General features: G+C 44.5%; 1 long non-coding RNA gene across 1 annotated transcript; it reads right to left on the bottom strand.

Annotated features, from left to right (window-relative positions):
- Nucleotides 1–4,466: 4,466 nt before the first annotated feature.
- Nucleotides 4,467–20,224, bottom strand: LOC140713402 (uncharacterized). Its single transcript, XR_012095477.1, has 4 exons — nucleotides 19,769–20,224; nucleotides 18,439–18,660; nucleotides 14,807–14,939; nucleotides 4,467–5,747 (listed from the first exon to the last, which is right to left on the bottom strand). It is a non-coding gene; the product is annotated as an uncharacterized lncRNA (long non-coding RNA).
- Nucleotides 20,225–24,873: the final 4,649 nt, after the last annotated feature.

Raw genomic sequence — 24,873 nt, 5'->3', positions numbered from 1 at the left:
CCTGCCTCCTTCTTTAAGGCGACCAACTCCCTGAGGGCTGGGAGGCTGTCATTAACCCCTCTCCAAACACAGCTTTCTTACTCTGGGGCCAGTGGAGTGAATGCTGCCATCCGTGATGCCAAGATCCATCCGTCCCAGGATCATCTGTGATGCACCCTGCAGCGTCTCTCTCTTGCTAAAAAATAAAAAATACAAGTTTAACTTCTCTAAAGGGAGTGGGAGGCTTGGCCTGGTGGCGCACACCTGTAATCCCAGCTACTGGGGAGGCTGAGGCGGGAGAATCGCTTGAACCCAGGAAGCAGAAGTCGTAGTGAGCAGAGATTGCACACTGCACTCCAGCCTGGGTGACAGAGAAAGACTCCATCTCAAAAACAAACAAACCAAAAAAAGAGTGGGTGTAGGTGGGAGAGGAGAGAGTGTCGGGGTGGAGAACAGCTCAAGCGCAGGCTGGCATCTCAGGAAAGGGACTTGGCTGGCTGGTCCCTGTGCTCAGGATGCAGCTTCCTGAAGCCTCCACACCAGCCCACCCAGAGTACACTGGCAACCACCCAAGTCCAGGCAGGCACCTGCAGGGAGATGCTGCCAACAGGAACAAGATTTGGATGCTCGGTCGATTTCAGAGAAAATGAAATTTTATATAAAATCCATATGCACACAAAGGGTTTTAGAATCACTGTCAGGAGGAACATTCTACAGAATCAATATTGTAAATGAGGATCAGTCCAGCGACCCTTGCGCTGCCTGGCACAGAGGGCTGTCAGTCAATGCACCCGCCCTTTCTTCAGTCACAGTAAACAGAGGCACCACAGCCATGGAGTGCAAAGCACCGGCTTTTCTGCAGAGCCAGCTGAGAGCTACAGATTGTGTATCCATAGAATTACATTTTTAAAGATGCTCAAGGTTATTTTTAACCTTTTATACTCTTTTCTGGTTTTCACTGTTCAGAAGCTATTTTAAAGCTCTTTCTTCTTCATTAACTATGGGAATGCAGAGGACACTTAACTGCAAATTGTGAATGGAGGAGGAAGGGGCCACCACAAGCAGGGAAGCCTCTGAGCTGACTCCAAGGAGAGAGGGGCACACCTGAGTGAAAGGGATAGCACACCTGCGGCAAGAGAGGGGCACACCTGGGGCAAGGGAGAGTCACACCTAGGGCAGGGGAGGGTCACACCTGGGTCAGGGGAGGGGAACACAGGGGTAACGGGAGGGACACGTCTAAGACAGGAGAGGGCTAAGGCTGTGGACAGTCCCCTGGATCACTACCCATCCAGACCCTAACCCAGATGTCATGGCCCCTGGCCCCAGTGTATCGCCTGTGTTGTGACCTCCTTCGTATTCTGTTCCCATGCTGGCCTGAGGCACTGGCCCCAGCTTATGTCTGCCTGCAGTGATTGTATCTATGTGACTTACGGTAACAGCACCTTAGATTTTCAAGTTTGTCCTCTTTTTCCCCCTACAAACCAGACGGCATCACTGCTAGCGTTTGCCCCACTGCACTCTCTCTTGGTGCTGAGCCTGGCCTCCTCTGGGGGGTGGTTTCAGTCTGCACTCTGGAGCCTCTTCACTTCTAGATTTGGGGTAGGCGAGGGGACACTATTCATGCTTTCTCAAATAATAAAAACTGAGTAGCATCTTGTTTTCATAAACGTTCTTTAGGAATCTTCTATCCTGGATGCATCTTCTTTCCCCTTTAAATTCCTCCATGCTGTGCTCAGATCTCACCTCTGCCCCTCCACTGCCTGGGTCTCCTCTCAAGGAATCTCATTCCTTCTAACTTCACCTTCACTCATCTTGGATGCAGTGGTTCTGCTGCTTCTTTGCAGAGCATCAGCTGAAGAGAGACGCTGTGGATTTGGATGTCATTGTGGGAGTTTGGAAAGTGGGTGGAGGGGAGGGAGTACAGGGGAGAGGGAGGTGCAGAGCACTGTTCCCCCTACTCCTATGGTGGGGAGCTGACCAGTTAATGCAAACTGGGATGGAACCCAGCAGTGCGAGGGAGTCAAAAAATGAGAATGAATATTAAATAAAGATGTGATAATTGGAAGAGAGTGAGATTTGACAGGTCTAGCTGAAGATGTATTTCACTTTAAAGCATAAGAACCAAACACAAAAGAAACATGTCTTAATTCCCTTCAAAAGAGTGCATCAAACATTGTGGACTCCTATTGTGTGTGTGTGTGTGTGTGTGTGTGGTGTGATTTCTGTATCTAAGTACAGATTAGATGCTGTTACTTATTTTTTGTGGTTTTACTTATTTTTTAGATATTTTTACTTATTTTTTGTTTTTATTTATTGTTGTTTTTCAGGGTTTTTCTTTTTCATTGAAGTAAACTGCTCATGTAGTCAAATGCCTGTATCTGAAGGGTACATGTTGGTCTTTGGTGAACAAATGCATTCACGGAACTACCATGCCCGTATCTGAAGGGTACGTATTTGAGTTTGGTAACAACACATGCATTCATGGAACTATGTTGCTAGTATCTGGAGGGTACTGTATTAGTTCATTTTCATGCTGCTATGAAGAAATACCTGAGACTGGGTAACATATAAAGGAAAGAGGTTTAATGGACTCACCATTCCACATGGCTGGGGATACCTCACAATCACGGCAGAAGATGAAGGAGGAGCAAAGGCACATCTTACATGGTAGCAAGCAAGAGAGCATGTGCAGGGGAACTGCCCTTTATAAAACCATCAGATCTCATGAGGCATATTTACTATCAAGAGAACAGCATGGGAAAATCCACTTCCATGATTTGATTACCTCTCATTGGGTACGGAAACTACAATTCAAGATGAGATTTGGGTGGGGACACAGACAAACCATATCATTCTACCCCTGGCCCCTCCCAAATCTCATGTCCTCACACTTCAAAACCAATCATGCCTTCTCAACACTCAAAGTCTTAACTCATTTCAGCATTAACTTAAAAGTCCATAGTCCAAAGTCTCCCCTGAGACAAGGGAAGTCCCTTCCACCTATGAGCCTATAAAATCAAAGGCAAGTTAGTTACTTTCTAGATACAATGGGAGTAGAGGAATTGGGTAAATACACCCTTCCAAAATGGGAGAAATTGGCCAAAACAAAGAGGTCACAGACCCCATGCAAGTCGGAGATCTAATAGGGCAGTCATTATATCTTAAAGTTCCAAAATGATCTCTCTTGACTCCTTGTCTCACATCCAGGTCATGCTAATGAAAGAGGTGGGTTCCCACAGCCTTGGGCAGCTCTGCCCCTGTGGCTTTGCAGGGTACAGCCCATCATCCTGACTGCTTTCAGAGGCTAGTGCTGAGTGTCTGCAGTTTTTCCAGGTGCATGGTGCAAGCAGTCAGTGGATCTGCAATTCTGGGGTCTGCTTAGACCCCAACTTCACTAGACAGTGCCCCAGTAGGGGCTCTGTGTGGGGGTTCAAATCCCACATTTCTCTTCTGCACTGACTTAGCAGGGGTTCTCCATGAGGGCTCTGCCCCTGCAGCACACCTCTGCCTGGACATCCAGGCATTTTCATACATCCTCTGAAATCTAGGCCAAGGTTCCCAAACCTCAATTCTTGTCTTCTGCACACCTGAAGGGCTAGGATCACGTGGAATCTCCCATGGCTTAGGGCTTTCACCCTCTGAAACCATGGCTCAAGCTATACATTGGCCCCTTTTAGCCATGGCTGGAGCAGCTGGAATGCAGGGCACCAAGTCCCAAGGCTGCACACAAAAGGGGGGCCCTGGGCCCAGCCAGGGAAACCATTTCTCCCCCTAGGCCTCCAGGCCTGTCATGAAAGGAGCTGCTGTGAAGGTGTCTGACATGCCAAGAGATGTTTTCCCCATTGTCTTGATGATTAACATTTGGCTCCTCATTACTTATGCAGATTTTTGCTGCCAGCTTGAATTTCTCCCCAGATAATGTGGTTTTCTTTTCTACTGCATCATCAGGCTGCAAATTTTTCAAATTTTTATACTGTGCTTCCTCTTGAACTCTTTGCTGCTTAGAAATTTCTTCCACCAGATACCCTAAATCATCTCTCTCAAGTTCAGATTTCCACAGATCTCTAAGGCAGGGGCAAAATGCTGCCAGTCTCTTCACTAAAGCATAGCAAGGGTGACCTTTACTCCAGTTCTCAACAATTGTTCACCTCCATCTGAGACCACCTCAGCCTGGACTTTATTGTCCATGTGACTATCAGCATTTTTGTCAAAGCCATTTAATAAGTCTCTAGGACGTTCCAAACTTTTCCACATCTTCATGTCTTCTGAGCTCTCCAACTCTCTAGGAAGTTCCAAACTTTCCCACATCTTCCTATCTTCTTCTGAGCCTTCCAAACTGTTCCAACCTCTGCCTGTTACCCAGTTCCAAAGTCACTTCCACATTTTGGGTATCTTTACAGCAGCACCCCACTCCCACTATAAATGTGCTGTATTAGTCCATTTTCATACTGCTGTGAAGACATACCTGAGACTGGGTAACTTATAAAGGAAAGAGGTTTAATTGACTTACAGTTCAGCATGGCTGGCTACACCTCACAATCATGGCAGAAGACGAAGGAAGAGCAAAAAATGTCTTACATGGCAGCAGGCAAGAAAGCACGTTCAGGGGAACTGCCCTTTATAAAACCGTGAAAGCAGCACAGGAAAAATCCACCCCTATGATTCAATTACCTCCCACCAGGACCCTCCCACAACACGTGAGGATTATGGGATTTACAATTCAAGATGAGATTTGAGTGGGGACACAGCCTAACCGTATCAGGTACATATTTTAGTTTGGTGAACATATGCATTCGTGGAACTATCATGCCAGTATCTGAAGGGTACATGTTGGTCTTTGGTGAAAACATGCATTCATGGAACTACCATGTCCATATCTGAAGAGTACATGTTGGGATTTGGTGAACACATGGATTCATGGATCATGCCAGTATCTGAAGAGAACATGTTGGGGTTTGGTGAACACATGTATTCAAGGCACTACCATGCCCGTATCTGAAGGGTACACGTTAGTGTGTGTTGAAAGAATGCATTCATAGAACTGTCATACCAGTATGTGAAGGGTACAAGTTAGTGTGTGGGTGAACATATGCATTCATGGACCTATCATGCCAGTATCCAAAGGTTACATGTTAAGGTTTGGTGAATGTGTGCATTCATGGAACTACCACGCCAGTTGTATTAGTCTCCCATGGCAGCTTTAACAAATTGCTGCAAATTTGATGGCTTAAACCAACACACATTTATGCCCACACAGTTCTGGCAGCTAAATGACAAATGGGTTTCACTGGGACAAAATCAAGGTGATGGCAGGGTCCTGCTTCTTGTGGAGGATCTAGAGCCCATCTGCTTCCTTCCTTTCTCCAGTATCTGGAGGTCACCCTCATTTATTGGCTTGGGTCCCTGAATTGCATCACCTTTTCTTTCTTGTGTCCATTGTTTTCTCATCTTCTTCCTCATCCGTCTGCAAATCTCCCTCTGCTCCCCTTTCATAAAGACACACGTGATTACATTTAGAGCTCACTGGGGTAATCCAGCATGACCTACAAATTTCAAGCTCCTTAACGTAATCACATTTGCAAATTCCCTCATCCATGCAACATTCTCAGGTTCCAGGGATTAGGATCTGGATAACTTTGAAGGCTATTCTTCAGAAGACCACACGAGTTAAGACGGGTAAACATCTCTGTTGACCCAGAACATCCCATTCTGCTCCAACTGCATCAGGAAACAGCCAGCAACTCCTGCAGGCACCAAGGTTCTGGTTCCTGTCAAGACAGTGTCTATTCTTAAACTTCCTATCAAGGGAATCATGCAATACTTACACTTACGCCTGGGTTTTTTACTCAGCATGTTTTTCAGATTGTGTTGTTGTGTCCAATTCCTTTTAATTGCTCAGTAGCATTTTGCTGTATCATTGTATCATCTCTTTAAAATCTGTTTTCCTGTTGGTGGGTACTTGGATTGGTTAAGGCTTTGGCAATTATGAGTAAAGCTACTACAAACATTCTTACACAAGTATTTTTGTGGATGGTTATTTTTATACTTCTTGGGTAAATACCAGCGCAGTATAAGAGTCATAGAGCAGGTGTATTTTTACCTTAATGAGAAACTTCCAGTTTCCAAAGTGCTTGGTCTATGGCCCTTCCTGAGCACCTGTTAAGAGTTCAAAGTGCTTCGCAATCACCTCGACAATCAGTGTGGTTGAATTTTTAATCTTAGCAAATGGTATACACTGTGCAAAGTGGTATCATCTGACATTAATTACATTATCCTCATATCTAATATTTTTGATATTTTAATGTTTTTATTGAACATGAATATATTTAGTGGAATATATGTATAAGTCATTGAATCATTTGTATTTATTTATTTTTATTTGTTGGAGCTCTTTATATGCTCTTTACAGAAATGTTTTGCCTGATATGTGTATTACGAATATTTTCTCTAAGCTTGTTTTGCTTTCGTGTTGTCTTAATGATCTGTTTTAAACAGAATAATTTTTAACTTCAATACAGCTTAATGTTCCAATTTGCTCCTTAGGTAAATGCCTTATTTTGTTCACTGTAAGAACTTTTGCCTACTCCACGGTTGCCAGAACATTCTCCTATGTTTTTAGAAGCTTTATAGTGATAGCTTATATTTTGTATTGATCTATGAACCATAGTTTACATGTGTAGTGAGAAGTAGGGATATGGGTTGTCTTATCTCCACATTTTTTTTTTCAATTATCCCAGCATCGTATAAAAGAAAATATTCCTTTCTCCATTTAACTTCTGTAGAACTTTTGCCAGAATTCAATTTACCTCCCATGTGGGTGTCTATTCCATCCTTCTCCTTGTTTCATTGATGGTCTATATGTGTACTAATATCACACTGTCTTCATTGCTAGAGCTCTATAGTAAGTCTTGAAATTAGGTAGCATGTGTCCTGCTGCTTTGTTCTTCCTTATCAGAAGTATTTGGGTTATTCTGAGTCCTTTGCTTTCCATATACATTTTAGATTTAACTTGTAATTTTTTTCAAATCATACTGTTGAGATTTTGATTGGGATTGCATTGAATCTAAAAATCTATTTGTGGATATTTGAATTCTTAACAAAATTGAGTGTCTAAATTAATGAAAATAGTGTTATCTCCATTTGCTTAGGTCTACTTTAATTTCACTGTATATGTTTTGCTCATTTTTATAAAATATGCTCCTATTACTTTGTCTTTTCACTCTATTATAAATAACATTTAATCTCATTTTCCACATGATTGATGCTATCATACGGAAGTACAATCAATTTTTATATTTTTTTGTATCTTATGGCCTTGCTAAATTCACTAACTCTCATAGTTATTTTGTATATTCCTGAGAATTTTCTGCATAAACAATTGTGACATATGTGAGCAAAGACAGTTTTGTTTCTTTCTTCCAATCTATATACCTTTTTATTTCTTTTCCTTGTGTGATTTCACTGACTAAAAGCTCTGGTTCAATGTTGACTTGACATAATCAGAAAGAATATCTTTGTCTCGTTCCCGACTGTAGGAGGAAAGCCTTCAGCATTTCACCATTAAATGAGCTGTAGGTTTTTCACAGATTCCCATTCACAGATTAAGGATGTTTCTTTTTATTCTCTGTTTACACTTGCTGAAAATTTTATTTAACATGAATGCATGTTTAATGTAATCAAATGTTTTCCATGTATATTAAAATGATCATGTCTTTTTTCTTTATTCTGTTAACATACTGATTTTTATTGATGGATTTTCAAATGTTAAATCAACCTTGTATTCCCGGGATATATCCCACTTGATAATGATCTTTCATCCTTTTATTTGTCAGTATTTTGTTACAAAGCTTTTGAGATTATGTTCCTGGAGAATAATGCCTTTGTCATGTTTGGTATCAGGGCTGTGTGGGCTCACAGAATACACTGCAACATGTCCTGCACTGTCCTCTACTTTCCATCAGAGTTTATTAAAGTTTCTGTTATTCCTTCCAGCGTTATTCTAGATAGCGCCATCTAGACTAAAAGCATCTTTGTGGCGAGGTTGTTTTTATAAACTTCAATATCCTTTAATACAAAGGTTCAAATTTGTTACTAGATATATGGTTATTCAAATTTTTAACTTATTTTTGTGTCATTTTTATTAAACTGTAAAACAATTTCTCCATTTTCTCCCAGTTATCAAATTTCTCCCAGTTATCAAAGTTATTATCAAATAACTTTGTTCATAATATTCCCTCATAATATTTCTAAATGTTGTAGAAATTGCAGTGAGATCTGCTTTTTTATTTCTGATGATAGTAAGTTTATGTTTTCCCATTTTCCTTGATTGGTATTTCTAGAGGCTTGTATTTTTTTCTGTTCAAAGAACCAACTTATAGCATTTATTTATTTTTTTATTTTTATTTTTTTATTTTTTTGAGACGGAGTCTTGCTCTGTCGCCCAGGCTGGAGTGCAGTGGCCCGATCTCAGCTCACTGCAAGCTCCGCCTCCCGGGTTTACGCCATTCTCCTGCCTCAGTCTCCCGAGTAGCTGGGACTACAGGCGCCCGCCACCTCGCCCGGCTAGTTTTTTGTATTTTTAGTAGAGACGGGGTTTCACTGCATTAGCCAGGATGGTCTCGATCTCCTGACCTCGTGATCTGCCCGTCTCGGCCTCCCAAAGTGCTGGGATTACAGGCTTGAGCCACCGCGCCCGGCCACTTATAGCATTTATAATTGTCTTTAATGTTTACATTTCTCTATTTTACTTATTTCAGCTCTTTATTATTTACCTTATTCTATTTATTTGGGTTTAATTTTTTTCTTTTTCTAGTTCCTTAGATGTAAAAATACATTTATTGTTATTTTCTAATATCAGCATTAAAATCTCTAGATTTTATTATAAACACTGATATTGCTATGTTTATTTTCATAGAGTTCAAATATTTGTAAAAATGTTTCTAGTGCTTTCATCCCTTTCCCATGAGTTATTAAAAAAATGTGTTGATTTAATTTCCAAGAATTTGGGTGTTTTCTAGATTGGGGGCAGTTATATCAATTTCTGAGAAATGATGTTAAAAATCTTCACTATAATTTTGTATTTGGCTTTTTCTCCCATTCATTCTATCATGCTTCTTTCATTTATTTTGAGGCACTATATTTAGCTACCTACATTACTAATGATTATTTGGTCTTCCTACAAACTTGAAATTTTTATAACTATTAAATACTCCTTTTTATTTCTTGTAATAATTCCTGCATTTAAGTTTACATTGTCTGGTACTAATATAGCCAATTTAACTTTCTTATTTTGATTGCCTGGTATATTTTTTTCATCATTTTACTTTCAACTTATGTTTCTTTATATTTAAAGTCTCTTGCAGGCAGCAGGTAATTAAGTCTTACATTTTTATTCAGTCTGACAATCTCTGCAATTTAATTGTAATATTTGGCCCATTTACAATTAATGTAATTATTGATACGATTGGGTTTCCAAAATGGAATCTTAAGACTGGCATGTGAATGAAGCTAAGCTATCCCGGTAAGTGAAAAAACAGATGGTGAATAAATAAAAACCTCAGCTAATAATTAGCTAACCCCTGGCCAACACCCTGCCAAACACCAGACTCTTAAGTGAGGTCAACCTACATCATGCATCAGCTACCCGCTGGCCACCAACAGACCTGCCAACTATCCACTGAATGAAAGAGCCCTCCAGAGAGTGGCCAAAGAACCACCCATCTAACCTACATAATTGTGAGCTGAATAAAATGACTATTATTTTAACTATTAAGTTTTGAAGTCATTTGTTACTTAACCAAAATTAACTGATACACTATCTCACTGACTACTGTTTAATTAATTTAATTATACTTTCCTCTGATTATCCCACCTCTAATTTAGTCCAAAATTTTTTTTTTGCCTGATACTTTCCCATATTATGGATCTATCAAAAAATCTGTCAAGCCCACTTTTTGATTAAAAAAATAAATTTTTCCTAAATTTCACTTAGTGGATGATTTGAGATTGTTTGATGTCTAAGACTTCTTCCCATCTTTGAGAGATGACATGTTTTCTCAGATCATCCCACTTCACCTACCTAAGCTTTCATTCTGATAATTAGGAGCCCTATTTTTCTTTTACTAAATTTACTCATCCTTTACCTTTCCCTTTCTTTCAAAAACTTATCTTCAATATTCTATCAATTATAGCACCTTACGTAGGCAAGCAAAACTCTCACTCATGTCTACTATTGAATCAGTACTTAGGTAGGGACTATGGTGTTGCTGAGAAGAATTAATGGCCCTGAAAATCAAAATACATAGGAATATTTGTATATTAATATAAAGTCATCCTGAAAATATCCAAGGGAAAGAATGAGACCCTTTTAAAAGTGTTGCTGGTCATCAACCCACAAATACGTCTAAACATAGTAAGTTTGTGGATATAGGTCATAGGCACATTGTCGTCAATATATGTCACTGATGAGAAAAACTAGCTCTCAAGCTTACTTCTATCCCACAAATAAATCAGGATATAAACTGAGAACTGTGCCACAGCCAGTGCAGAGGGACTCCACTGCAGTCACACGCTATCCATACTGGTGAGAGTCCCATGTTCTTGCTGATTATGGCATAAAACAAGATTTTGCACAAAAACATATTTAACATTATATATATATAATATACATATATATACAAATATATATATATATATATATAAATTTCCATGTTACTAACATATTTGGAGCCCCATAATTTTTTACTATAAAATTCAGGGTGCCTGAGAAACAGCTCCAAAGACTAGAATATGAGGTATTGCTGTTGGCTAAACTATATTTGTTTTCATGCCCTCACATTCTCACAGCACAATGTTTTATTTATGGGAACTCTATATAAAACTTGGAAAATTAAACAAAAACAAACAGATATGGTTTGATTCTGAGTCATGGGAGTTCAAAAATTACCAGCTCAACAATGTGTTCATGGGACCTTCATGACTCTCATCTTCTAAAACAGTATCATGATAGACATGGCAAAGATACTTAACACATGCCACCAATCCCACACCATCACTCCGCTTTTGAGCCATAAAATGTTTCTCTTGGACCTGACATAGCAAGAGAGAGTTCCAGGTTCATCAGGAGGCATCCCAAGGGTGTGGAAAATAAGAAACTATGAAACTGGGTACATCTGGAAACACTGAGCTGTGTGTTGCAAGGCAGGGGTGGAGAAGTTGACAGAGGACTATGAGTAATCTTTGCCAGCCAATTTGGCTCTATGAAGAACTATCTCTTCATCCATCTTCTTCTCATCATAGCTGTTGGGCATAACTATGGAACTTTAGAACTTAAGCTAAGTTCAGTGAGCAGAGATTCATTTTCATATTTGCCCTCATAGATTCTAAAACACCCAACAATTGGGTCACATGTAGGAGAATGAAACTGGATCCTCATCTCTCACCTTATACAAAAATCAACTAAAGATGGATCAAAGACTTAAATCTAAGACCTGAAACTGTAAGATTTCTAGAAGACAACATTGGGAAAACCCTTCTAGACACTGACTTAGGCAAAGACTTAATGACCAAGCACCCAAAAGCAAAAGCAACAAAAACAGAGACAAATAGATGGGACTTAATGAAACTAAAAAGCTTCTGCACAGCAAAAGAAATAATAAGCAGAGTAGACAGCCAAACCACAGGTGGGAGAAAATCTTTGCAAACTATGCATCTGACAAAGGACTAATACATAGAATCTACAACAAACTCAAATAAATCAGCAAGAAAAAAAAGTCTCATCAAAAAGTGGGCTAAGGAAATGAATACATAATTCTCAAAAGAAGATGTGCAAATAGCCAACAAACATGAAAAAATGCTCAATGTCACTAATGATCAGGGAAATGCAAATCAAAACCACGATGTGATACCACCTTACTTCTGCAAGAATAGCCATAATCAAAAAATAAAAAAATAATAGGTGTTGGCATGGATGTGGTAAAAAGGGAACACTTTTATACTGTTGGTGGGAATGTAAACTAGTACAACCACCATGGGAAATAGTGTGAAAATTCCTTAAAGAACTACGATTTGATCCAGAAATCCCACTCCTGGGTATCTACCCAGAGGAAAAGAAGTTATTATATGAAAAAGATACTTGCACATGCATGTTTATGACAGCACAATTTACAATTGCAAAAATATGGAACCAGCCCAAATGCCCTCAATGAATGAGTGGATAAAGAAAATGTTGTATATATATGTGTATATATTATGGAATACTATTCAGTCACAAAAAAGAATGAAATAATGGCATTTGCAACAACCTGGATGGAATTGGAGACCATTATTCTAAGTGAAGTAACTCAGGAAAGGAAAAACAAGTATCATTTGTTTTCGCTCATAAGTGGGAGCTAAGCTATGAGGATGCAAAGGCATAAGAATGATACAATGGACTTAGGGGAAATGAGGGAAAGGGTGGGAGGGGGTGAGGGATAAAACACTACACATTGGGTATGGGGTACACTGCTTGGGTGATGGGTGCACCCAAATCTCAGAAATCACCACTAAAGAACTTATTCGTGTAACCAAACACCACCTGTTCCCAAAAACCTATTGAAATAAAAAAAAAGAATCTGAGCACACACACATACACACACACACACACACACACACAAGTAAATATATTTTTTAAAAAAGAAAGAAAAGAAATGAAAGAAAAAGGAAGGAGGGAGGGAGGGATGGAAGGAAGGAGGAAGGAAGGAAGGAAGGAAGGAAGGACAAGAAAAGCAAGAAAGAAAAGAAGGAAAGAGAGGAAAGAAAGAAAAGGAAAGGGAAGGGGAGGGGAGGGAAGGGGGGGAGGGGAGGGGAGGGGGAAGGGGGAGGGGAGGGGAGGGGGAAGGGGGAGGGAAGGGGAGGAAAGGGAAGGGAAGGGAGCACGCACACTGCATTGGTATGAGCACTGCACCAGAGCAGGAGATCACGTCGGAGCCTCCATCTGCCTGCCACACCCTGCTCAGAAACAACAACAACAACAACAAAAGAAGACTCCAAAAAGGAATAGAAGTCTCTAAGCTTTCCTTGTAGCATTAAAGGTTTCCGTTCTCTAGGCCGGGCGCGGTGGCTCAAGCCTGTAATCCCAGCACTTTGGGAGGCCGAGACGGGTGGATCACGAGGTCAGGAGATTGAGACCATCCTGGCTAACACGGTGAAACCCCATCTCTACTAAAAAATACAAAAAACCAGCCGGGCGAGGTGGAGGGTGCCTGTAGTCCCAGCTACTCGGGAGGCTGAGGCAGGAGAATGGCGTGAACCCGGGAGGCGGAGCTTGCAGTGAGCTGAGATCCGGCCACTGCACTCCAGCCTGGGCGACAGAGCGAGACTCCGTCTCAAAAAAAAAAAAAAAAGGTTTCCGTTCTCAATGCCTGTTGTGTCCAGCCTGCCTCAGGGCTCAGAAGGCTACCTGGGAGGAGCCCACCCCTCAGCCCAGAACAGCTCAGTGCCGTTCCTAACTGGAGGAGGCGTGAGACGCCATCATTGTCACTGAGAGGCTCATCTGGGAAGCTGACTCACAGGTTCTTTCTGTAAAGCACCAAGGAGAGTTTGTTGAAGAGAATCTAAGAATTCTAGTTGAAATTCATGGGACTCGACTTCTGAAGAAACCTAGGGCTATAAGGGGAAAAACAAACAAAAAGGCCCTCAAGTGTCGGCCTTGAAACACCAGAGACACAGGGCATCTGGAGATCCCAAAGAGCCGACTGCTGAGCGGAGTGTTCCTGGGAGTCCGGTGACAGGAGTGGTGCCAGGCCAGGTGTGGGTGGAGAGGTGACACTGCCCGGGTGTGGTGTAGAAAAGGTAAGGGAACATGAGCGTGTCAGCATGGTCCGCAGGGTCCCACATCAGGAAGACAGTCTTCCCATAGCTGGTCATCCCTTTAAGTAGGTTTGCTACTCCATCTTGAGATTCTCATCCTTCTCACCAGTTTGCCAAAGTAGCAACATGTTTTCCCTATCTGTTTGCTTCATGTGATCTCAAAATCAAGTATCACATGCACAACGTCCTTCCTTCTGCATGCTCTCGACCAAGAGCTCTCTGCAGCAAGGCAGCCCCGGTGAGCCTGCCCCGTGTCTTACAGTGGTATTTATAATGGCCAGTCCTCAAGCTGGGCCCACTTTCCCACGCAGCCTCCTTGTCACATGGCTCCTCTCGCCTCTCTTGCCACCTGGCTGCTTCCTGGAGGTGCAGCAGGTGAAGGTGGGTGTGATGACAGAGACAGGTTTTACACTAATCTTTTTAGATCCGAAGTAAATACTTTTAAATTTCTTTTACGGCATGGCTGCTAGCCTGAAAGAGAAACACCACACTACCAGTTGCACTGGAAAAGAGGATAAATTACTACCAATTGTTCCTTTAGGTCAGACACCAGGTTAAACATTTTTCATTTATAAGCTAACTTCATGAACACAATTACCCTGCGTGATAGGGACTCTGGTTCCTGTTTTGCAGATGAGGAAGCTGAATGTAAAACTTGCTAAGGTCACATAGTCTGAATACAACTCCAGGATTCTGACTCCAAAGCCACATCCCTCCTGCTCCTCCCCACCTGCCCCACCCACATCCTCCTGTCCCCCTGAGCACACCCTCTGCCATCCATGACTTCCTTCTATCTGGGGACACAAAAGCCTCTCTTTATGCCTGGCCAGACATCAGAGACGAGTATGGTAAAAAATGACCTTATACATCACAGTTGACCTCTTCTCATGATTTGCCATAGGTGGAGTGGGTGGAACCTGTACACACGTTTCCATTTTTCACCTGTGGGATTCAAGAACTGTCGAGAACAGTGAATTGCCCATACTTTTTGTCAGTAGCAAAACTAGGATCTGCTTCTCAGTCTCCATCTCCGTGATCACCCACAAACCAAGTCCTACTCCAGTCACACACAGGATGCTCAGGCATCCGCACTGGGGGCAGAGCACACTTCCCTGAAAGCAGTGGTGTAAGTATTGGCATGCATCACTTGGATGAGACTTTTATACAACTTCTTTTACTTTATCTTTTGAGAGCCAAAGTAGGTGTGTTTTAATGTCTAAACATTAATATTATTTTAGATGCTTAATATACTTTTAAATTTCTTTTATAGCATGGCTATCCTATTGTCTATAAATATAGGAAATATTCTACCAAAGATATTATTACGTAGGCCATAGCACCTCATGGATTGTCTCAACTCCTGCCTAAAACATCAGCGCTGGGTGGATTGTCTCAACTCCTGTCTAAAACGTCAGCGCTGGGTGATTTCCAAGTTGCAGGGACTCTGTGACTCCAATAGAACCCTGGGCTTTCAGGGTCATGTCACTGGGGTTTATTACCCAGCATCCACGGGTGAGCAGGACCCTGGGATTTTGGTGCCATGTCACTGGGTTTATTACCCAGCATCCACGGGTGAGCAGGACCCCGGGTTTTTGGGGCCACGTCACTAGCGGTTATTATCCAGCACCCACGAGTGAGCAGGACCCTGGGCTTTTAAAGCTGTGTAACTGGAGTTCATTATCCAGCACCCATGGGAAATACATCTGTGTGTCTCTGGCTGTGCTGGTCACCAGAAAAATGAGAAGTGAGATGGGATCCTTGTCTATTGAGGGCTCGGAGCTAAGCGGAAATCTGTCCCATTTAGCCTGGTCCATCGCTCCAGCTGCAGACATGGTCCCCGTTGCTGCAGACGGAGCAGAAGTTGACTCTGTGCTGCAGGACCGAGCACCTCCACATGGGCTACCTCACACTGGTTGTCAGGGAGACCTGAATGTCTGGAGGTTTTCTCTCCCAGCCTTTTTCTCTCTTGCTGTGGCCTTTCCTCTGCCTTTCTCAGCAATGTGCAGACTTCTGAATTGACAGGCTTAAGAGATGGATATGGGTCTAAGCCAGCAACAGTTTTGATCGCCCATTTTGACTCACCTCACATCACCTGATGACAATTTCCACAGCAGCCTCTCCAGAGCCACTTCTGAGAAGGACGTGCTCAACATGAGCATCCATTAGTTGGAACCTACAACCAGGCAGGTGCAGTTCAGATGTCACGCTGCACCCAGGACCAGCAGGCTAGGTTTGACTGGGGTGAAAGCATGAACTCCAGCATGAAATCTCACTGTGAAAAGTGCTCAGAGATGAAGAGAGGGTGTGAGGAGCAGCCCATGGCAACTGGCATCACTCTGTGAAGTCAGGAGTCATCTGCCCATCCAGGAATACAGATGCAGTGCCCCAGGCCCACCAAGCAAACCAAGGTGGAGCAAAGATGTAGAAACTTGGGGAAAAAATGTTTTCTGCTTTTGTTTCATTTTACTTGATGATAAATGGGGGAAGAGAAAGAGTGGCCCGCGTTTACAGAAAAGACTTAGGATTCCTACCACCCAAGGGCTTGCTAATTCTTTTTTCTTTCTTTTATAAAAGATATAACAATCAAACTTTTAAAATATATCCATGGATGGAATGAAAGGTACAAAGCGGTGTGGTAGACAGTTTCTCGGCACACCTCTCCGCGGGCCAGCGCCTCCCTGGAGTCACCACAGCACTGCCTGGCGCTTTTCCTCCGGACCAGGCGTTGCTCCCTGAATCCTAAACCCAGGAAGAGCATCCCAGGCTCTAGGTCCTGCGGTAACCAGCGTGGATCAGGAGTTTCCACCGGAAATTTACCTCTTAAAAACTCAGCCGTGAGCTGTGACCACACCACTGCACTCTAGCCTAGGCGAGAGAGTGAGACCTTGTCTCAAAAAAAACCCAGAAGTTTTCCTTCCCTGAGCTCTCCTCCTCCACCGTGTAGCTGAGAACTTTAAACATGAAGGAGGCGGCGACCCCAACTGCCTTTAATTAAAACCTCAGTCCCACTGCACAGCACCCTTAAAGAACAACTTCTTCAGGATGTTGGAAGTGTCAGGTCCAGTCCAAAGTGGAACCTGCGTTCTAATTCCTGCTTCATAACAAGCACATGCTGCGTGGATTGCACCTGATGTCCAAGGGGAAGGGGGTGTGGGGCCCGGATGTGCTGGCACAAATCAAGCAACCCTGTGGCAGGCGCGGGGAGGGCTGTGGCGCGGCCCTCCCGCCTCTCTGCAAGCAGAGCGCCGGCTGTTCACATCTTGGTGCTATTCTGTCACTTACTAAGCCACCAGGGGAGATGAAACACTCCAGCCCTGGTGGTGCATAAGTGAGCGCCAGCTATTTACACGTTGGTGCTTTTCTGCCCGCACACACGTGAACCCCCACACGCAGGCACACACGCGCCCACACACACATGCCCGTGTGCGCCCACACATGCCCCCACACACACGCCCGCACACACGTGCCCACACACCCACACACATTGCTGCACACACACGCCCACACACACACGCACCTGCACACCCCACACGACCCTGCACACACACGCCTGCACACACACGTCTACACACACGCCCGCACACACGCCCACACACACGCCCACACACCCGCACACACATGCACCCGCACACACACGCACCCCACACATGCACCTGCACACACGCCCACACCCACACACACACGCCCGGTCTGTGGACACATGCCCGCACACACACACCTGCACACACACGCCCACACACATCTGCACACACGCCCGCACACACGCCCACACACATCTGCACACACGCCCGCACACACGCCCACATGCACATGCCCTCACACACACGCCCATACACACACGCGCCCACACACACATTCCCAGCAGATGTCTTCTACCAGCAGCGGAACGCGGGCGGCGAGGCCTGTCTCCTGCGTTCCCAAAACGTGGACACGTGAGGGCACATCCTTGCCAGGCTCCCTGGCCATTCAGCCACGTGGGCTCAGCAGCAAAGCTCCCCACCTTCATTCACATTCACACTCGCGTTTATTCAGAGCAAGTGAATAAACGTGTCTTGATATTACACTGTAACTGGTTAGTTCTTTTTCAAAAAGGGAGAAATCAGGACTTTATTATTTCTGCTTATTGGAACAGGCTCTTTTTTGGCTGACACCAGACTGTACAAGCATCTGCTTGTTGCTCTATTCTGAAAGCAATGTAAAAATCTGGTTTCTTACTCTTTCCTCATATTATCGCTGTTACAACCATGGCTTGGATTTCAGATTCATGTATCCCTAAGCCTGAAGGTCCACGTCTGGTGAAGCTGATTAGCTGCAGGGCAACAGGAAACTGGATCCTCGGGGATAACAAGAAAGAACCAGCCTCTTTACAAACATAGAAAAACTTTTGGCCAAAATGACAGAAAAGTTCTCCTGAAACTGAGAAAGTGTGTGTGTCACCCTGACACCACACCGTGTCTCTGACTCACCGAGTGTTTCTCCTGCAATCCCCCTGCTGAAAGCTGGTGCAAGGGGCTGTGAGGAGCCTCCAGGCGAAGCCTAGCTCCTGCCAGACCTTGAAGCAGCCATAGCGATCACAGCACTGATCTGGCCAATGTCCTTCCACCCTCTTACCTGAACCCCAGTGTCCAGGCCAGGACAGGAGAGAGACTCTCGGCATCCGTTCCTTAGAAGCTCCCTTCTGCTTCCATATTCAGGTCACTGTTACACGGTACAAAGCCTCTGCCACCAGCAGGGCCAAGAGCTGCGGGCTCTGATGTTCATCCCATCATAATAAACGTGTTCATCAAGCTAAAGCCTCAGACTCTCCTCTTTTGTGTGGGCTGACAGCTCTGACTGTACAAGAGAAAGTGGTGTTGCCGAAAAGTGAAAAATACCATTTACTTGGGGGAATGGTGAGTCATTCTAACTGAATTTGCACAGAGCCTGCAGGGGTCCTACAGGATCCACCCGTTTCACATTTGCAGGACAGAGGTCAAGGAGGTCATGCTGCCGGGGTCATATGCTAATTAGTGGAACAGCCGGGACCAAAACCTGCCTTGAATGAGGCGAGCTGTGCAGAGCCGCTGGGTCAGGACCTGGCTCCGCCGCGCTCAGGAAACGAGTCTGTGTCTCTCGTGCTGCTTGAGCACCGCCTTCTACAACACTCCTCCCTGACTCAGCTCAACCAAACTCGTCCATTTACCACTATTCTGGGATTTAAACTAAATTTCTTTTCACTCGTTTCCCACACTGGCCATGCCGGGCGGCTCAGGACCATCCAGGCCTCCCTCAGGCCACCTACATTCGAGTTTCTGTGGATGCTCTCAGATCAAGGTGGGCGGTGACCCTCGTGCACCCATTTCTGCCCCATAGCCATCTATTCAGCATGAGACAAAAGTCCCATCTGAACTCTATTACATGTTATGCAAAGCATATGCCCTAAGTTGCAAGCACTATTCAGTATTCATACAGGAAATACTGTCTGGTCTCCTATAACAAATATAAACATTCTGGGCCTACCCTGTCTTTTGGTGAGTGCTTGCTGGTTTTCCTAATCAAAGAGAACATTCCTCTTGGAATATTAACTGCTACTTTTATTAATTAGGCTCTTCTGAGCAATCTTTCTGCAATAACCTTCGTAACACTGTTTCAATAGCTTTTTGTATTAAGACAGGGCCTTCAATATCACCTATGTAAACCGTTTTGATTTAAAGAGAATTAAAAGCCTTTCTGACTGAAAATTTTCCCCAATGTCCTGTTTGAAATTTCCACTCTTGGTCAAATGAAGTAAATGAATTGATTTAACCATTAAAAATACTTATTATCTACCATGTTTCAAACATTCAGCTAAACAGAGGAGTCTATAAGAAACACAGTAGGTGCATTCCAGTCTCACCACACGGCCTTTCTGACCCCACAGCCCTCCAGGTGCTTGCTAACATCCTAGCCTATGGGTACTGACCTGCTGCCATGGCCAAAAGCCGTGTATCCTCAGGAGAACTCGGGAGAGAATCGCGAGGGACGCGTCCTCGGGAGAACGTGAAGAGTATCGGGAGGGACGTGCTAGAAGCTGCTGGCCTGTTTTCAACCCACAGCCCCAACGGCCACTGGCTCGAGACTCTTGGGCTGAGGAGCCATGAGGCCACCCCTCTTCCTTCCTGCACCCTGGGCCCTGCATGGCCGTCCACTTTGCAACCTTGGTTGCACTTTCTCCAGCTACTTGCTGTGGAAACTATGATAAAGTTCAGTCTTGAAGGCACTGGGTAACCTGTTTTATGGTTTTTAAAAAAACATTCCTCTTCTTTCTCCCCTCCTCAATTTAAAGACATCTGTTTCATAAATACCAAGTGAGAAAATTAGTGAAGTGTTAAATAAATGCAAGTAGAAACTGTATTAGTGTGTTTTCATGCTGCTGATAGACATACCCAAGACTGGACAAAAGAAAGAGTTTTAACTGGACTTACAGTTCCACGTGGCTGGGGAGGCCTCACAATCATGGCATAAGGCCAGGAGGAGCACACCACATTCCACACGGACGCCAGCAGGCAAACGGAGAGCTTGTGCACGGAAATTCGCGTTTTTAAAACCATCAGATCTCGTGAGACCCATTCACTATCACGAGAACAGCACGGGAAAGACCCGCCCCTCGCGAGAACAGCGCGGGAAAGACCCGCCCCTCACGAGAACGGCAGGAAAAGACCCGCCCCTCGCGAGAACAGCGCGGGAAAGACCCGCCCCTCACGAGAACGGCAGGAAAAGACCCGCGCCTGTGATTCAATCATCTCCCACCAGGTCCTTCCACACACGTGAGGATTATGGGAGCTACAGGATGAGATTTGAGTGGGGACACAGAGCCAAACCATATCAAACAAATACACTAAAAATCAAAACCAAAGCAACTTCTAAGCCTGACACAGGTCAGCTGTCCAGGGGCCACTGCCCCCGCGCACCCAGAGAAGCTTCCTCGTGGCAGTGAGATGCCGCCAGGACAGGGGGTCAGAAGACAGGAGGGTCTGGCCGCAGTGGTGAGGGACCCCTGGTGCCTGGGCTGCAGACAGACGCCTCAATGTTTTCACCTTGGGAAACAGCCACGCCATCAAGTCAGACGGCCTTTCGCTCCCACTGCAGCCAAGCCTCTCCACACCTTCCCATTGCTCCCACTGCAGCCAAGCCTCTCCACACCTTCCCAGGCAGCAGCAGTTGTTTCAAGAGATTTCAAAGAAGAAACAGGTTCAGTCTTGATGCCAGCTCTACACAGCAGTGACCGAATAGCCCCAAGGTTTAGTCACCTAAAGCCAGTGAGAGAGGAAGTACAGGCAAGCTCCCAAAGCTCCTGTCCAAATGGACAGAAACGTATTTGTCTCGGTTGCCTCCTGATCCCCGCCTCAAACGGTGCTTTGTAATCTGTGTTTTCTTTGGATTCACTGAAGTGGGGGATTGTTATGCATTTCTGAGCTGCACAAATGCTCCCTCTTTCAGTAACAACTCTCCCAGGATTAAAGATGATAAAAAAAAAAAGCCACTGGCTGGCAAGCCCCCAAGCTGAACACAGACCTAGATGTGTATCACTCTCCCCACAAGTTATTTTTTCCACTGAATTAAATTCCAGATGTTTACAAGCACACATTTCTGTGTTTCTCTGGTCGGAAACGTGATGTGATCCGTTGTGTGGAAGCCAAGAGAGGCGCTCGGAGGCCCCCATAACGTGACGATAAATGCGGAAATCCAGTGAAATCATCTTTGCGTAAAACTCGCTCACTTTGCTTTTTAAGATGCAGTTGTGAATGGGAGCTAGGGCACCTCCATTCCCCGTGAACCGAATCCATCTCAGGTTCTTCTAGTCAGCATGGCTACGTACCAAAACACACCTAGGGTTAAACTGGGGCTCTTCCACTTGTCCCTTAATCCCACATTGGGGACTTCACAGAGGGCCCACGCCTGACCTCCAGTGTCAGTGGAATCAGTCCCACAGCAGCCTCACGGCCCTGCGGGGCCTGCACCCAGTCTCAGGTCACAAACACTGGCCCTTCTGCCTGACCCTTGTCTGGCTTTGCGTTTCTACTTAGCATTTCATCACCTGACACACTGTATGCTCGATTTGTTTTGTTTGTCTTCACTCTCTCCTCACCAGGATGGATGTTCCATGAGAACAGGGCTTTCCTCTGTTTGCTCAGGACGGAGCTCCCGGCACCTGGATGAGTGTGTGGTGCGTGGGAGCAGGTGTGTGCTGAGTGCTCGGTGCAGTTACTGGCATCGAGTGGACACCCGCGGCTGTGAGCAAAGCTCTAGCAGTATAGACACCCGGGAAAGTCGGGGCCCAATTAGTGAGCTGCTCCTCCCCCTCGTCCCCTCCAAATTTTGAGTCTGTGTCGTCCACTTTGCACCTTTTCCATCTACTCTGATAGAATCATCTCAATAGGACAATGCATATTCATGTTTTGAATCTAAGTACTCCTGCATCAGTCACAAAATCGAGCCCCTGGCCACTGAGGCCTCCCTGTTCACCTCCCAGAGGCTGCCACTTTCTTCAGGGCTATCAGATGAAGGCAGCAACAGAAACACCACGACAAGGCCGACTTCAGGCTGGAAAGCTGATGACGCCCCACAGTCTCTCCAGCTCTCCCTGCTGGCTTCACCCCTTTCCCTGTGGGAAAGTCCCCAGGCATTCCTGATCCCTAGTCAGAGCTGTGCTGCAGCCCCGGGGCTAGGGTGGGGACAGCGAATGTGTTTGTCCACAGACCTTCCTCAGGTCACGTTCTGAGTCTGCTTCTCATTCCTGCCCCCTCCCACCCTCCTGGTTCTGCCATGGACAAGCTGAGGTCTCCCTGGGACCAGGGGACCCCCATGGCCCAGGTGCTCCACCCCACCATCTCCCAGGCACGTGAGAAAAGATCACATTCTCTGTGTTTTGGAGATTTCTTCTAAATGTATTTTCCAACTATCATTTTATAGCAAATCAGCAAGAAAAAAGATAAGTATGTGTGTTCACCTGGCCATCTTAAACCAAAGCCACTTAACCAACTCATTTGTTTTTCTAAGTATGTTTTAACACTGCTGTGAACAATTCTCCCTCCTCTTATTCTTTCATTCTCTCTCAGTACACACACACATACACACACACACACACACCCCCACACACACACCCCTTCCCTACTGAATAGGATCCCTCTGCTATAGGAACAATGTCTTACTCTGTCTGGTGTCATTTTTAGTTTGCATAGGAACCACTTGGCATGGTTGTTTAAAATATAAAGGGCTCTAGGCCTTAGACAGTTTGATGCAACAGCCCCAAGCAAGCCTACAAATCTGCATTGTAAGAGCTCCCAGTTTTTTCTGATGCTAGGAGTTGATAGCACATTTTGCAAAATATGCTCGGGTGTTCTGTATATAAGGCATGCTATAAACATGTGTTGCCTTCTTAACATAAAGGAACTAACATTCTTTCTGCCTATTTACAAACAAGAAAATAGGCTTTACTTAGAAATGAAACTCAGCTAAAGGTAAAAGATGTCAGGAACATCTCCAAGAAAGCCAGAGTCAGCCTCTAAACTTTGCATCAAGAACGGCAGAGGCTTCACTGAGGGCCCAGGGACGCTTGGCAGCTGTGAGGCAGCCCCTTCTGTTCTATCGAGGAACTGGGCACTTCTCCACTCCCTTCCCACAAGGTGGGTCTCTGCTCACGGTCCCTCCTTGGGGGCCTTCCGGGTGAGGGAGGTCTTAAGCCTACCCGCTGCACGGGGAAAGCCTAAGAGCTGGGAGAGAAGTCAACAACAGTTAACAGCCTCTGTAACAACAGTCAGCACCACAGTGTACAGTAAACTTAGAAATTCAACTCCAGTGAAATCTTATTTACTTTATGGAGATCATAGACCACTTAACATGATTGAAATACATTCAAGATGGTTGTAGTCACAGATTTCCCAAAAAGGATGTAGTTATCCAATATTTCATATGTATTCACAGTTGGAAACACGTCAGGCAACAGAAAGCAACTGGCCAAGCCGCTGCATGCATGTCAGCATGGCAGAAAAATCAGGCCAATAAATCACTGTGACTCTTTGCTGCCAAACCACAGCTAAAGGTGCTCGTCAGCACCACGGGCCACCTCTCAGTGGAGCTGAAGGCAGCAGAACACTTTGGGTGGGTAGAACTTTGATACAAATGTAAATAACTTTTAACATCTCTTTTGGGAAGTATACTTTCTTTTGTGGTTATAATACATCTAGGTCATTAACAGCCATGAGACTTCTATTACAATACATAAATGTAAGCAGAGAGGCCAAACAAACGCGTCCAGTCACAGGAGTCCTGGGAACTCGGGAAGGCCAGTCACGCTGGAGGACAGGGACCATGATTATTTAATTTAAAATATGTAGATGTTAAGTAGAGTCATCTAACTCCCTGTTCAGGTGGAGGTTTTAAATCTCAGGCTTCCGGCTCTCATGTTTGATCTGATGTGGATGCTGTTGACGGCTAACAGCAGATCAATTCTTAAGACTAACATTGATTATTTCTAATCCACTTTAAGGAAAACTTGCCATTCTCTCATCACCTTTACGGGGGTGGGTAACATTTCTGATGAGAACAAAATGCTTTCTGGTCGGATATCTGAAATGAAATTGGGAAGTAGAGCAGTGCCTCGGCCCCGAACCTTTGATATCATCACCTTTCCAAGGGAATCAATTCACTTTGTAAAATCCACAGAATTACACCACCTCCATCATTAGTGAGAGTAATTAATGTCCTTTTCATTTTATTATTTTGATATTTTTATGAAACCATTTAAGGAGACATGTTAGTCTCTGGAGGAGGAAAATCATGAACATCAGAGGCGTGTTCTTGAATTAAATGGTCAATCTCATCTGACATGGATTTCCAATCGAATTCTGAGTCACAGCCTGACAAGAAGAAATATTGGTCTCTGGATAAGTTGGAATGTGCGGAAGAAATGCTTGGGCAAAATAGATGAGTTTCGTTCTGTAAAAGATTCAGGACTTAGTGCTTGTGGTTGGAGTGGTGGACACAGCAAGACAGGAGCGGAAGAGAGAGATGGAGAAGACGCAGGGG

The sequence above is a fragment of the Chlorocebus sabaeus genome, chromosome 14, assembly GCF_047675955.1.
Source record: "Chlorocebus sabaeus isolate Y175 chromosome 14, mChlSab1.0.hap1, whole genome shotgun sequence".
NCBI classification, from domain to species: domain Eukaryota; kingdom Metazoa; phylum Chordata; class Mammalia; order Primates; family Cercopithecidae; genus Chlorocebus; species Chlorocebus sabaeus.
Note: the sequence above shows the minus strand (reverse complement) of the source record. Positions and strands in the feature narration are given on the sequence as shown.